Genomic DNA, 14362 nt, shown 5'->3' with positions numbered 1-14362 from the left:
GAAACCTACCGTCACATATACACTACAAGTGTCTATATTGTGTATGACAACACAAGGAAGAGCTTTAAGGTCGGAAAACAGTCATACCCCTTCACACAATGAAATCCACTACAACAAGATGCCCACTATCTTAGATAGCTTTAACAGTGGTTTAGAGAAATTATTAATAGAAGATAGGATCACCAATGATTCCAATTTCTCCCCATAAAATAAAGTAAGGCAAGCAATAAGTGCTAACTCTGAAACATAGCTCAAGAAAGTTCGGGGGTGGGGGGTATCATTTATGTTAATGCATAAACACTCCTCAAAAAGCAAACAAGTTAAAACAAGTTCTTACCTGCAGTGAGTCATATGACAATCTCTGAACTTTAGTACTGGGAAGGGACTCAACCTCAGGTTTTCTTCAAATACCATAAAATGTTCTAAAAATAAGGAAGGTAGACTGATGTAACCATTTTTTTCCTTCAGGTCTCACAGGAGTCAAAAACTGTAGCTCTGGACAGATCTGCCAATAAAGGAAAGAAAGAATATTATATTATATTATTATATTATAATTATATTATATTATATTATCAAGAGCCAAATAAATGTGTGCGTGTGTGTGTGCACACCCTAAATTGTTTGTGCTCTGAAGGACCTCTTCCTGTATTGCCAGCTAGTCCATGCCTTAAGATCTCAGGGATAAGCCCTGTTCATAGTTCCACTGAGACCTATAGTTTGTGGTACAATAACAAGAAGAAGAACTTTCTCTGTTATGGAAACCTGGATGAGGAATTCCCTTCCCACAAAGATTCAGTTGCCCCTGTCATAAATCACTCCTAGGTGTCAGCTCAACACATGCCTGTTTTTTTAAAGATCTAATGTGTTTCGGTTGAAAGTTTTTGGACTGATTGTTATACTGGAATGTCAGTTATTTTTGCTATAATGTTAATGTTTTATGGTTTTGCATTGATTTAGGTATTTTATATTTTGTCAAGCCCCGCCAAAAGGCCCTCGGCGCAGGACCTCAGTGTCTGGGCAGAAAAAAACACACATACAGTGGTACCTCTGGTTACGAACGCTTCTGGTTATGAGCTCCGCTAACCTGGAAGTAGCTGCTCCTGGTTGCGAACTTTGCCCCAGGATGCGAACGGAAATCACACACCAGAGGCGTGTGCACAGCAGCAAGCCCCATTAGCGAAAGCGCGCCTCAGGATAAGAACGGTTTCAGCTTAAGAACAGACCTCCGGACGAATTAAGTTCGTAACCAGAGTTACCACTGTACTTGAGCATTGGCTAGGATGTTAATGGGAGTCAATGTGGGAGACGAGGATTCGAATCTCCACTCAGCCAGCTCCCTGAGTGGCCTAGGGCCCAGTCACAGTCTCTTTGTCTAATCTACACCCTTGTGCAAATTAATTCGCAACCAGAGGTACCACAGTATTTGTGTCATTGGCCTTTTTATACAGAAGACCTTCCTGTGCCACAAGGCTTTGAACTGAATTGCAGCTGTTGATTTTATGACGTCCTGTATTGCTTTGTATAGTCTTATATGTGGCTATTTAATTGTTTCATTACTTCAGTGTTATTGTAATCTCCTTGGCTTATATCCAAAGAACTTTGAGAAGAAAATGCATTATAATGGTATCTACAGCAACTGATTCTATTGAAGTTACACTTTAATGTGAGGGCATGCATTTATACAGTATATAAAAAACAAGATACGGATAACTTCACTTATTCCTATAACGCCACTCATTTAGCAAGAATATAGGTAAAAATACTACGAATGGAACATCTTGCCATCACTACTAACAAAAAATAATAATTTCTGTCAGCTTTCCTCGGGGGAACAAGATGTATTTATCAAGATTAATCGAACCTAAAAGCTTGACAAGACATTATGTTGTAAAAATGCAAGTAATGACAACTTTCTCATGCCTCAAATTCAGCTATTCTACTAAAAACCAGTTTCAGACAAGGACCTTTTTTACTCTATAATTCTCAGCACTAATAATACATAGAGTAAAACAGAAGCACAATGAGAAACTTCTTCCATCTTGCCCAGCCCTTGCAATCCTTCCCCTTTATTGAAAAGTCATCACCACCCTTGTCTAGCACCTATGACATTTTCCAATCAACCGCCCAGAAAAACACTGATAGAGGTAAATGAAATTGTGTATTCTCCTTTGCGCTCCATGTTCTGTCTCCAACATCAATTAAAACGAGACATGAAACAATCTGGTAGTTCAGATACCAGCGGCATTTGCTTCTGGCGTCAGATTCCACAGTCCTTTTTTTGTGTGCAAACAAAATTGCATGGTATTTGCATCAGTAGCTGGACAAGAGTGAGAAACACAGCGAAAAGCATAGACCAGACACACAGATAAGAGAGAGAAAAAACAACTGCTACCATCCTAGACTCAAATTCACTTTGAGTAAAGTCAGCTTTCAAATTTGTTCCAGAAGACTTGTTAACCAGTGAACACCATTGCAACATAATCAAGCAACATCTTACTTTCATTCATATCCTTAGAAAACACACACACACACACACACACACACACACACACACACACACACCCTTAAAGTCAACAGTAACTGTCTTTCAAGCCATCAAGTTGTATATTATATATGAATTACTGTGATCTCATTTCCTCCTCCCTCAATTGACTTTAGCCATTTCCTCTGACTAGTTCTTACTGTTTCAACACGGAGAACGTATATTTCATTGCCTCTTCGTACTAGAAATCCCCACTTCACACACACATTCTCCACCATTGTCATAATTGCTAGGCGATTTAGAAGGGCTTTCTACCATTGCTGGCAATCTAGTCTACCCCTAGAGAGAGACTTTTATCTTTAATATTATCTATGCATCTTGCATGCACACAGAAAGGGGCTAGCGTATTCTCAGTGTATGCTCAGCAGTGTATTCTGTTCCCCAGAGTTTCTTTAACTATCAATTTCCACATTGTAGTTGAGCTCTCATGTGACAAAGAAGTTGCTTTCAGGACTTTAGCAGAAAGTAGTGGAAGTTTAGCATTCATTTCCATGTTAACTGCTTCCAGCAAAATCCATTTGGAACCCCATGAGCCCAGAAAACTGGGATAATACTGTGAAGAGATTTGGGGTGGTATGTTGGCATATAAAGTGATTTCCTGACGCTATCTTGGGGGGACAGAAGCATGCATGTGCAGAAATAGTAGGGGAGTAGCAACATTGTCTGGGATGCGGGTTGTGCTATGAGTTAAACCACTGAGCCTAGGACTTGCCGATCACAAGGTTGGCAGTTCGAATCCCCGTAACGGGGTGAGCTCCCGTTGCTCAGTCTTTGCTCCTGCCAACCTAGCAGTTCAAAAGCACGTCAAAGTGCAAGTAGATAAATAGGTACCACTCTGGCAGGAAGGTAAGCGGCATTTCCGTGCGCTGTTCTGGTTCGCCAGAAGCGGCTTAGTCATGCCTCGCCACATGACCTGGAAGCTGTATGCCAGCTCCCTTGGCCAATAAAGTGAGATGAGCGCGCAACCCCAGACTGGACCTAATGGTCAGGGGTCCCTTTACCTTTAGCAACATTGTCTAATGATGTTTGTTGTTGTGTCACACCATGCCAACTGGTGTGAACGAAGTTTAGCACAATGTGCCAATATATCAGTCAAAAAGACACTGTTGCATAACGTAAGAGGCACTGTGGTGTGAAAGGAAATTAGAAAGTGGGACAGTAGCACTAGTAGGATAATCAGGAAAACTATCACAATATATTTCCTATGTCTGAATGCGCCCTGTGTGTGCAAACCTGCCTTTTCTATTGACCAGGAAGCATTTCCTGCTTGCAAAAGGGATTACTCATTCTGCATACACACCACATACTTCAAGACAGAGAATGGAGTAGCTCCTCTCCACCCTGAGCTCTCTCTGTGCATCAGAAATCCTGCACAGCTTTCAGTTATGCCCTGTGCCTGCTCACTCCTTGGTAAAAGTTGTTGTTGTTGTTATAGATGGCAGTGAGACAGGGGGAGTATAAACAAACAAACAAACAAAACATTTTTCTTTATCCCAAGTTCAAGTACCTAGCAAATCTGTTTCAAATAACCCCATAATATATTTTTTTAAAAAATTAATTCCTCCATTTTGAAAAATAAAATATTTACGAAACAAAACACCTGGAAGTTGTTAACAACTGGTTATTACATATTCTTGCTATCTGCTTTGAACCTTCATTGGGTTTCAGGCAGCTGTATTAAGCTGGCTAGCCTCGCCTTATAAAATTTCCTAGGAAATCCTTTTTTCTTCAAAATCTTCAATTGCCATCTAAATCCCCCAGCGCAAAGCATCAGCCACACAATGCTGGGACCTGAAATGGCCCACTGCAAAACATTTATTTCAAGCACAGCCACCAAATGAGTTTCAATTTACCCTAATAATCGTCAATGGAACCTGAGAAAATAATTATATATTTTGTCAGAAGAAGAAGGATTTCTCAAGATTTGCATAGGCAAGAGAACAGTCACAGTAAGGCTTGAGGCTCAGCAGGCTCTGTTAGTAGGTGGTAAATGAGAGAGAGAGAGAGAGAGAGAGAGAGAGAGAGAGAGAGAGAGAGAGAGAGAGAACACTAGCCTCTTACAGAAGGGACACTTAATCTTTGGAAAGAAAGGGAATCAGGATGGTGTATGCTAGGCACCCTGATGGCACAAGATTTATACAGCCAAACTGATGCCTGTCTTAGTGCAAGCCATTTGTTCAGCAGTTTCAGCTGCTCACTGGTGCCTGGGAAAATTAGGTGCCTAACAATGAAATATTAAAACTAGATGGCAGCAAGTGTAAAACACACATGCACAACCTCTCAGTGAGTTTTAGGTTGGAACCATTTTTATTTTTGGCACATATTCTGAAAGAGAAACCAATGAGACCAGAGGCTCATGATACTATTATGAATAATTCCCTCACTCCATAATTGCACAAAGTATTAAGACAGGTGAGTGTTTATTTAGGTGCAAGTGTTGCTGTTGTTTGTTTTCCTTGGGGAACCGCGCCATTCATTTTGTGAAACCACAAAAGCATCAGAATCAAGAAGTCAAGAACTGTTCCGTGGAGATCTGCCATTTAACCTTTCTACGTCTGATAAGGCTCAGTGGACATGTTGTGCTTAGGGAACTTTTACTACCGCTGTACATATTTCAAATAGTACAACAGAACAACTGGTTCACACACAAAAATCTGAGTCTAGGACAAACATAATGCTACATCAGTACAGCATGACTATTACAAAGAACAATGGTTCCATCTGCCAGCTGATTATCTTAATAGGACTTAATAAGGAGGGAAAGTGTTTTATTAAGCCATTTAGAAGTTGGGAAAGGGTGCTAAGAGACCGTTTTAGCGGCAGCAAGACCCCTCCCTGCAAAAAATAACACTATGGGATGTGGGTTTTTAAAAACTGAGAATAAAGATGACCTTTTTTTGGAATTTTAAGCATAATTTCATTAGGAGCAGCAAAGCAAGAGTGCACATAAGTTCATGTTTTGCTTTGCTTTGATCAGCATCTTAAACCGTTAATCCTCCAATTCAGATCTGTGGCACTGAGCAAGGAAAGGTTTACTACTCCCCCTCCCCCTCCCTTATTTCCCCAAGGAAACCACCCCCTTGACACTGTTGCATGTATGCCGGTAAGTCAAAACATACAGGTTCAAAGGTAATAACATAGGCTTCCCTCTAAACAACAAATAGCACTTTCAGACTTCTGGCTGCCATTGAAAAGCTGCAGAGGGCGAACAACAACTCCCATCCTTCCCAGTGGCATATCCCAGATCTGCTTGTAAATTTGGAAAATCTTTGAGAGGTCAGAGATTTCCTAAGTTTGACCTTCAAAGAGCAACACTGTAATATACCTCTGCTGGAACGAAAGGAGATTGCTTTGAGACCTATTGTTGAAGAGGGTTTACATTATTCAGACAGGCCAATCAATTCCACTAGATATACTTGTGGCTCATAATACCATCTTATAACTACTTTTTTGCAGTGTTGGAAACTCAAGATATATAAGCTGGGCACCAAATGGCTCCTTAAATCAAGATTACAGGCCGAAACAGAATGCCTTGTTGCCATTTGGGGGCCAGATGGCTCAAAAGCCCTATTTTTCAATACAACGTTTTGGTTCCTGAAACTCATTATGATAGTGCAGATAAAATATAACAGATAGAATCCTAGAAGATGTGTTGCTAGAGTGTGGAAACAGTCAAGATCTAAGGATCCCCAGGAATACACCTCCAGGTGGTGGAGACCTCAGGTGCCACCCTGGCACCCGGGCAACTTCACTTGTTCGCAAGTGGCTGGTAGCCAGATGCAAAATAAGCCTGGCGGATTTCAAACGTTGCCTACAGCTGTTAAGTTTGTTTTAGAAAATGCTCAATATTCATATCTTAAGGTGACAGGGACTTGGCTGGGAGTAACCTATTGCAATCCTGTTGCATAGTTCACACTGAATAGGGAAGGTCCAGGCTGAATCACTTACATGCAACAACGTTGTTGCAATACAGGTTAGGCTAAAGATGCAAGAGTAGCTTATAACAACCCTGCAGTGCTATCTATGTATGGTGAAGGTTGGACTGAGCATGATATACAAAAACCCTGCAGAGCAGCTCACTGTTTTACCCTACTGCAGGTTGAGAGGGCTCTTGCCAACACCGATTATGGCAGCTCTGCAATGCAGCCTACTATTGTGATAGGAATTTTGAGGTCTTAGATATATGTTAAATGTTCATAAGTGTACCAACCAAGCACATACATAGATCAGCACAGGAAGACCAACCTGGAACCATTTTGATTCCTAAACTGAGCCAATGTTTTCTCTGCAAGGTCAAAGTGGGAAACCTCCCCATTGTCTCTTTCCTCACAAATCCTGTCTTAAGGGCACATTTAAGATATGAATAGGGTGTGAGCCTGTGACCTGGCCCAGGAACTAAGTATTTATCATTACAAAAGAATGACCAGGCTCCCCAGGCAATCCAATCAAGTAACCTGCCAGACAGGAGATAAACAACAACAGGAGAAAAACAACATTCAAATTTCTGTTTAGATCGCTTTTTCTGTGATGTTGGTGTGATGTATCTGAGGGGTGGTCTTAGGTTACACCCCTTCTGTGATGTATGTATGATGTTTCTGGGGGTGGTCTTGATCTACAGGGTGGCAATTTCAAAAGTCTTTATAAGGCCTTGCGCGCCATTTTTCTGGGTTCCTCCTCCTCTCCTGCGGGTGAGGGGAGCACCCTGTTGCAACAGATCAATAAAGATCAAGCTTACTAGCTGCTTTGCTTCTCAATATTCTCTGGTTGGCCTCTGTTATCTTCTCCTACCAATAGGGAACCTATGTAAGGACTCTATATGGGTTCTTGGATACCTCATAAGGGAAAAGGGCAATTTTTGTTTACACCACTGTAAATATTTCAGTAACTAAGATCAGGCGCCAGGAGCATTTTGCAACTGGCTACCAGTCACTTGCAACCAAGTGAAGATGCCTGCACCATCTGGGGATCCTTGGATCTGGACCATTTTCACACACTAATACCCCATCCTGGAGAATTCTAACCATTATATTTTATCTGCACAACTGGAATGAATTTCAGAAACCAACATTCTTTTTCTGTACAGCCTGAGCAGGAGCAAGGAACAACGTTATAGCTAATTGTCGTCACTTGTCTTCACTTCCCCCACCCCTCTGCCCTGCTCACCGTTGTGAGGAATATCCTTACGTCAGGAATGGTCTGTGTCCCCATTGAGAAAAAGAGGTTGGAATAGGCCAAAATATATGTGGCCTGTCCCTGCATCAAGTCACGTTTCTTCTTTAAGTTCTCAAAGCTCATAACCTAGCTCAAGGTGTTCCTCTGAACTAGCCAGATGTTTAACTGACAGCCAGCCCATCATTTGGGCGGAAAAAGAGACTTTAGAGTCGTCTGGCCACAAAATGGCAACTAGATATTCTGTTCTGGTGACTGCAACCTTGGTTTAAGGAGCCATGTGGCACCCAGCTTATATCTGAGTTTCTAACACTAAGATGGGTCTATGGCTAGCTTGGAACTCAAATCTACTGAAACAGCGCGCACACACACACACACACACATGCCAAGACTTCCTTCTGTCCAAACCCAGCATTCAGTTACATGCAGAAGCCTCTTGCCCCATGGCTTTGCATCCAGGCTAGTGGTACTCTTAAGTGTCAAAAACATTTTAAGATTACTTATTGTGCCTTGGGCCCAAGCACTCACTCTCTGGTGCGTGATCAGAAGAAGAAGAAGAAGAAGAAGAAGAAGAAGAAGAAGAAGAAGAAGAGTTTAGATTTGATATCCCACTTTATCACTACCCGAAGGAGTCTCAAAGCGGCTAACATTCTCCTTTCCCTTCATCCCCCACAACAAACACTCTGTGAGGTGAGTGGGGCTGAGAGACTTCAGAGAAGTGTGACTAGCCCAAGGTCACCCAGCAGCTGCATGTGGAGGAGCGGAGAAGCGAACCTGGTTCACCAGATTACAAGACTACCGATCTTAACCACTACACCACACTGGCTCTCCTCATGGCTAGCTACTTCCAGTTTTGCAGAAACATGGTTGGATCACAGTTTTAAAAAGCCGGTTTCAGAGCTCAGAGTTTGAAGTAGGCCTGCTTAGAAACTGGACAGAATTCATTATAAACCACAATCTCTGTTTCATAGATAATAAGCAGACAAAATGTCCTTCTTCTGCCCATGTGAAAGGAGGAGCAAAGAGGTGGGGGGGTGAGTACACAAGCCGAAGGCTTTCCAGTGAGTCATTCCACCTGGTGTGTTTATTACCAAACCATGGTTTAGTGTTTCATACATGCCAGGACAATATTAATATGTCCAGTGATCCACAACTGGGGCTGATTTTGGCAGCCAAGCCTCAAATTGCAGTTGCCAAGCCCCTTCCAATTTGGTTTCTATGTGACCAAGGAATTATGGGTGTTTTCCTCAGACTCCAACCAAGGGTCTGTCTCCTGTTCCTGATCCAGAGCAGGAAGGAGTGGAGGTGGGGGTTGCAAGTTTGGCCCTCCATGGCCAAGGTACTCCAAGTAACTCCGTCATGCAATTGCCAAACAATGTCTTCCTCCCAGCCTAGGATCACTGGGTGACCACAGTGATGATCCCATCCTGCCACATCTGCACATACACATAGTTATAATGGAGGCAGCCAAAGCACACTTGTCATGGTGCGAGAAGCTTATATAACAAGATGATAGACATCTCATTGCGCTTAAGGCATTACTAAGGAAATTATGTTCTTGCGCTACAGTAAAAACACATGTATATAATTATGCAAAATGGTATATAATTATTTTTAGCATCCTGGCAAAAGCATTAGTGATATAAACTTATGTAAAAATATTTAAAAGATAATGGCTGTTAGCTGATAACATGCAAACGCAGGGTTGAATTAATAAGTGAAATTATATTAAAACATGGAAGCATTAGATTCCTACAGAAATGAATAGAGAAGCATGACTCAAAGAATTTGTTAACCAAATAGCAAACAGTGCTTTGCAGGCCCCAGCTTTTACTAGCTTTGCCACAGAATCTGGGTGACAATTATCAAATGCCAAAACGATCTTTTACAGTGCACACATAAATTTATATTTATTTATAGGAGTGCAAGTTCAGGTAAATTTAAAATTCAAGTGACACATTCCATAAACAAAAAGTGTATTTTACAACATGTATTCAAGTATACTAACAAGGTGGGTATTTTTGTTGTTGTTGCTAATGCTATCTATCTCCAAAAACATTACCGCACTGTAGGTGGCTCCTTAAAACTGATTGTGAAGGTCTTGTAAATCATCTTGAGCAATGAAGCTTAAGAGAAGCAATTTGTCACTTTTACTATGATCAAATGGTGGAGGGCGCCCCCCCCAAGAAAAACCTTTTGCTTTTTCTCCTCCAGAATTTTTATATTTAAATGTCATTACTGCAAGAGGGGTCAACTGGCTTATACCACAACACATAAAAAGGAGAGGCGTCAGAATGGTTATTGACAGCCATTGATAAGTGACAGCTTGCACAGCAAACTGCTTCCTTAGAAACTGGGGGTGAGCCACCATGCCTGATGTCAGTGAAGCTAGGCATTTATAAAAGAAAAGAAACAAGAAAAGAAAAGAAAAGAAAAGAAAAGAAAAGAAAAGAAAAGAAAAGAAAAGAAAAGAACTATTGGAACACAGAATGTACTGGATAATCAGTGTGCTTGCAAGGAATCATTGGGGCAAAGGGAGAATATATGTCGTAGCTTGCAGTGGTCAAAAACTGCTCCTATAGACACTGAAAACCTGACTGATATAGGGCATAATGCAAGAACAATGTCACTCACTCTCCTATCTTCGGAAGTAAGGTATGAGTGTGGTTCTGACCAGTCCTGAAGCCATATCTCAGCTTCACATCTTGGCTATCAAAAGAATTCATTTCCTAAGACAACCCATCAATTTCCTGCTACTGCGTGATCAGCTGCTAAGATCTGCCAAGAGTTTCTATTTGGCACTATCACATCACCCAGTTTGGAGTGAATCTCACACACAGCGCGGAGAACCACCCAAACAGTTCTCTTTTTGGAAGCTACTATTTGTCTAATCCAGTACGTCTATTATACCACTTTAGAGCAGCCCAGGAAAGTCCTGATATCAACAAGGCATCAATATTTTTTTAAAGAGAGTCCTGGTAGCAGCATCACCTGTAGTCAGTTTCCAGGGAGGACAGGGTGTGAGGAAAGCAACGATTTGGAAACAATCCAAGCACAACATTTTAAAACTGGATATTTTGCTGCTGTACTTTAGTCTGCAATGGAAACATTTATTTCTTACATCAGCCTTTGTTTGAGAGTTGTGAAGATGTGATTTGCTACCACTTGACTCAATATTTATACAGTTGGTATTAAAGCATTTTTTTAAAAAAAAGGGCCAACACATTTTACTTTGATGTCCTGCCCTCATCTTCAATGAGTACACACCAGATCATAATAAGGAAGTCTATCAGTACTTTCCATCGTACAAGGGCATAAGCAAAAATGAAGTCATTTTTGAAGTTCAGATTTCCCATTTGGCTCTATAGCCTTTTTATATGAAACAAAATGTACTACTGCTGATGGCTTTTCTGTGAAAAGCTTCAACGCACATACAGGTGGGTTGTTGTTTTTTAACAGCCATAACAACCCATAACAACAACAAAAGCCACATCTGCTTGAAAAGAACTCTTGAAAGCATAATCCAAAACCCATCCGAGATCATGAAGAGATTTCACAGGAGCAGCTGATACATATTTATTTCACAAACTTCCCATTGCAAACCACCCACTTCACTGCTGTATTTAAAGTCATCAATATTACAGAACCAGCTTCCAGAAATACATTTGCCTGTCACTGAGCATGCTATGACATCCACAAAGGATGTCTGGAGTTGGAAATGCCACTGGTCCCTAGGTTCAGGCTAGAAATAGACAACATGCAGACCATTTTCCGCAGAAGGCTTGTCATTCCAAAGGACTCTTCCCCTGCATGAAATGTCAGGAAACATCTATGGCATTCACTAAAGGATGTTCAATGTTTCTGTCAGAGGCCTGTTGAGTATAAAGTAATTATACTCCCCCTGTAGAGTTCATTTACCTCCCTTTGATACATGCCTTTCGTTGAAACGTGGCCCACAAAAACATCTTCTAAATATTAAATGACATCATCGTAACTATTATTGTTGTTGTTGTTGTTATTGTTATTATTATTCACTTCCCATGAGGCACACTGAAGCGATCTAAAATGTAATAAAAACCTATATAAAACAGTTAAACAGAACCAGTTAAAACAATTGCATATATAGCAGTTCAAATTCAATACAGATGCCAATTGGGATAAATAACTCAATTTAGAAGGTTTGTTGAAACAATAAAACCAGATCACTAGGTAAGATTGACAGTGGTTGGCCATATATATATATAAATATATTTTAAAGAACAATAAGCAACTTCTAGAATCATAGTGTGAGTTTGAGCACATGAGATCACTAAGTGGCTGAAGGTAAGTCAGGGTTTAGACACTGTCTAGAGGGGAGTCCTCATTTATGCCACTTTGGGTTTCATGACGTAAGAAAGGTGGAATATAATGGGATAGAATGGATGGATATGCTTTGAATACAAATAATTACAGTGCCTTCAAATAATAATAATAATAACTTTATCAATACATTAAGGAGCATCTCTAAAGTGGTGGTACGTATAGCAATAAGGTTAAATTTCCCAATACATAATCCAGTACTTTTGAAGTTCTTTTCAACTTTACGTAGCAATTACACCTCATTAAGGAGCTGCTATTTTATCTTCAGATGACAGTGCTCCACAAGTCATGCCCATTCTCATGTTTCCTGACATAGGAATGGTGTGGTGAACATGGCATGTGAAGTAACCGCAACTCAGCTACCTTGCAGCTGTCAATGTGCCACGGTTTGTTTCCCCCCCCTGCAAGTTGGACTGCAATCTGTTGGCATGGTATATCCTCTTAAAACAGGCAAGGAACACTACGCAGGCAGAAGGAAGCCAAGATATCAGTGTACAAGTGCGTAACAAGATTCTGGCATTTCAAACAATGTACCTTCGCTCCCACCCACCCAAAGTAAATATGCAGTTGATGGTAATTACACATTGCATTATATTTCACTGAACACCCTCCCCTATATTGTTTTCATGGCATTTTATGTTTTATTATATTTGCCTATTTCGTTGTGCACTGTCTTGCTATTTTGTATGTATGAATGAATGTGCTGCTACAACATCATTGCCTACAACAGGAAAGTCCCTATTTTGTGGGTGAAATGGGTTGCCAACCTTTTCCTTCTTACATCAACCAACACACCGTCAGCTACTTTTCAAAGACAAGATGCTGGAAATACTCCTGAATGGTAAAGCATAGATTCCATCAACAACACCCTAGCTACCAATACCTGAAAATGAATGTACTTTTTATTTAGAGGTTGCATTCCAGAGACACTTCATACCTCAAAACCACCCACACATTTTGTGGCTGCCCACGTCTTGACTGGATCACTAAAATACCCTCTTCTTGAAAGGAAAATTGCAATATCACTGCTGCACTAGGCCAAGATACAGTTCAAGTGTTCCATCCAGCACTTTCACCTGCCATGATAACTGCTATTAAGTTTTTGCTTTAAATTATACAGAGACGGTTCAAGCATTATACAGTGGTACCTCAGGTTAAGAACTTAATTCGTTCTGGAGGTTCGTTCTTAACCTGAGGTACCACTTATGGGACATTGGCCTGACTCAGTGGACTGTTCATATGTTCTTATTACAAGGTATGCTTTCGGAACACAGCAATGGCCCTGCTGCATCGTATCAACTAACCCAGCATCCTGTTCTCATGCTAGCCAACCAGGTGTCTCTCTGGGGAGTCTGCAAGCAAGACAAGACTGCACCCATGCTCCCCAGCAACTACTACTGATAGGCATGCTGCCCCACATACTGCAGGCAGTATAAAATCACACCTAGTAGCCACTGACAGCCTTAGCTCAATGAATCTGTCTATCCCTCTTTTAAAGCCCTTCAAGTTGGTGGCCATAACTACCTGTTTAACGATGCACTGTGTGAAAAAGTACAGTGGTACATCGGGTTAAGAACTTAATTCATTCTGGAGGTCCATTCTTAACCTGAAACTGTTCTTAACCTGAGGTACCTCTTTAGCTAATGGGGCCTCCTGCTGCTGCCACACCGCCAGAGCACAATTTCTGTTCTCATCCTGAGGTAAAGTTCTTAACCTGAGGTACTATTTCTGGGTTAGTGGAGTCTGTAACCTGAAGCGTATGTAACCCAAAGCGTCTGTAACCCGAGGTAGCACTGTAGTTAAGTTTCCAGCTCTATCTTCATATAGGAATTATCTCTTTTGCTCATCTCACCAATATGCTCACCAGTGGCGAGTTGGTGAGCGCATTTGTGCACCCTTGCTCATCTGTTTACATAGTCACAAAGGATGGTCAAGTTGATTCACAAATTGCTTATGTTGATGTGCGTGCTATCAAAATTTCACAATGTGGAGATGGGCTCATCTATGCTTGACACACGAAGGAGCTCAAGAGAGAAACTGTGCACGCATTTGCCACACAAGTGCACCCATTACCTTAATGGCGCAGTCGTCATAATTTGAATATTCAAGACTCTTCTCTAACGTGCTGTGTCAATATATAATCAAATAAGACAAATAATCCAACTAGCCTTGTTAAAAAGCAGGGGGGAATTCTCTCTGATAAAAGTAGAGTGTAATCTGTTTAAACAGCTTGGGTCCAAAGTTCAGCGTTAACTAAATCAATAGTTACAAGTTGGCTGCTGGACAATTCAA

At 41.1% G+C, this 14362-nt stretch overlaps 1 protein-coding gene across 3 annotated transcripts in view; it reads right to left on the bottom strand.

Moving 5' to 3' along the window:
- Positions 1-14362, bottom strand: part of PLXNB2 (plexin B2) — a 350258-nt gene that overhangs the window by 245333 nt on the left and 90563 nt on the right. For 2 of the 3 annotated variants that reach the window (XM_081927587.1, XM_081927588.1), the window contains exon 2: positions 338-505. The gene's annotated coding sequence lies outside the window, so the exon portion shown is untranslated. Of the gene's footprint in view, positions 1-334; positions 506-14362 lie in introns of all 3 variants that reach the window. The other variant, XM_081927589.1, reaches the window with a different exon arrangement.

The sequence above is a fragment of the Podarcis melisellensis genome (genome assembly GCF_964234715.1).
Source record: "Podarcis melisellensis genome assembly, chromosome: 10".
Taxonomy (NCBI): Eukaryota; Metazoa; Chordata; class Lepidosauria; order Squamata; family Lacertidae; genus Podarcis; species Podarcis melisellensis.
This window is presented reverse-complemented; position numbering and strand designations above follow the sequence as displayed.